Here is a 1,133-nt window from a genome sequence, read left to right on the forward strand (position 1 = left end):
ATGTCCTCTATGCTCTAACTACGAAAATATTTGATTTACAAATAAGGAATCCTACTTCGCGGAATTTCATTTATCACGGTAGGGTCTAGAACCTAAACGAGGGTTCACTGTATTGGCAAAAGTGCTATGCACAACTTCCTGCAAGTGATCTTAAAGGGATGAGCCAGGCCCCTTCTCTTTTCTCCTTCTTGCTGATTACATTATAGATAAGATGACCAAGGTTGGAGTAACCATATTGGATCAGGAGGTAGAAGCCAGGAGTTGAAAATAAGGTCACAACACAATCTCAGAAGATCAACTCCATGATTATCATAAAGATGCTTGACTGCCTTGATTTTTTTTTAACTGAGAGAAGAAAACATTTTACTTAGTTGTGATGATTATTATTTTTATGTGTCAGTTTGTCTAGTCCATGGTCCCAGTAAGAAACCCTGCTGTCTGCCAGGTAAGTATTGGGTCTTTAACCTCAGCAACAGTGGTTTGAACCCACCAGTCATTCTGTGAGAGGAAAATGAAGCTACCTTTTCCCTTTAAGGAAAGACAGTATATTCAAAGTTTACTATAGCATTGAAAGAGTTAGACCCACCTAGTATTACACAGAAGTCCTAGCGGCTATACTTTAGTCTCCTAACTGCAAGGTCAGCAGTTTGGAAGCCCCAGCCACTCCTCTGCAGAAAGATGAGGTTTCCTACTCTAATAGAGAGTTATCATCTCAGAACCCAACAGGGGCAGTTGTACCCTGTCGTGCAGGGTCGCCATGAGTCAAAATTGACTCTATGGCATTAAGTTATATATATGTTTTATTGGGGGAAGGGGGGACTTTGGTTTGTTTGCTTCTTTGGTGTGAAGTAACTGGATTGTCGTTGATGTGTAAATCTTCAAAATACCCAGAAGAGGGCAGTATAATGATGTACTTCCTAAATCTCAGAACTGAAGTGTTTGAGCAGGTACACATTAGAATAATCCGCCATTCCTAATCAAAGGGGAACTCTTGCCTTAGGACGATGTTCAGGAAGCAGAGAAGAGTGGGGAAAGGAGACCTTTTACCAACTCCATTCCTTGGGGGCCTCTGAGGGCCCTGCGTGGCAGGAAGGGGGATGGGACACGAAAACTACCCCGAGGGGCAGCCCTGG

The sequence above is a fragment of the Echinops telfairi genome, unplaced genomic scaffold, assembly GCF_000313985.2.
Source record: "Echinops telfairi isolate 266 unplaced genomic scaffold, ASM31398v2 ScPeMD7_7469;HRSCAF=8507_1, whole genome shotgun sequence".
NCBI lineage: Eukaryota > Metazoa > Chordata > Mammalia > Afrosoricida > Tenrecidae > Echinops > Echinops telfairi.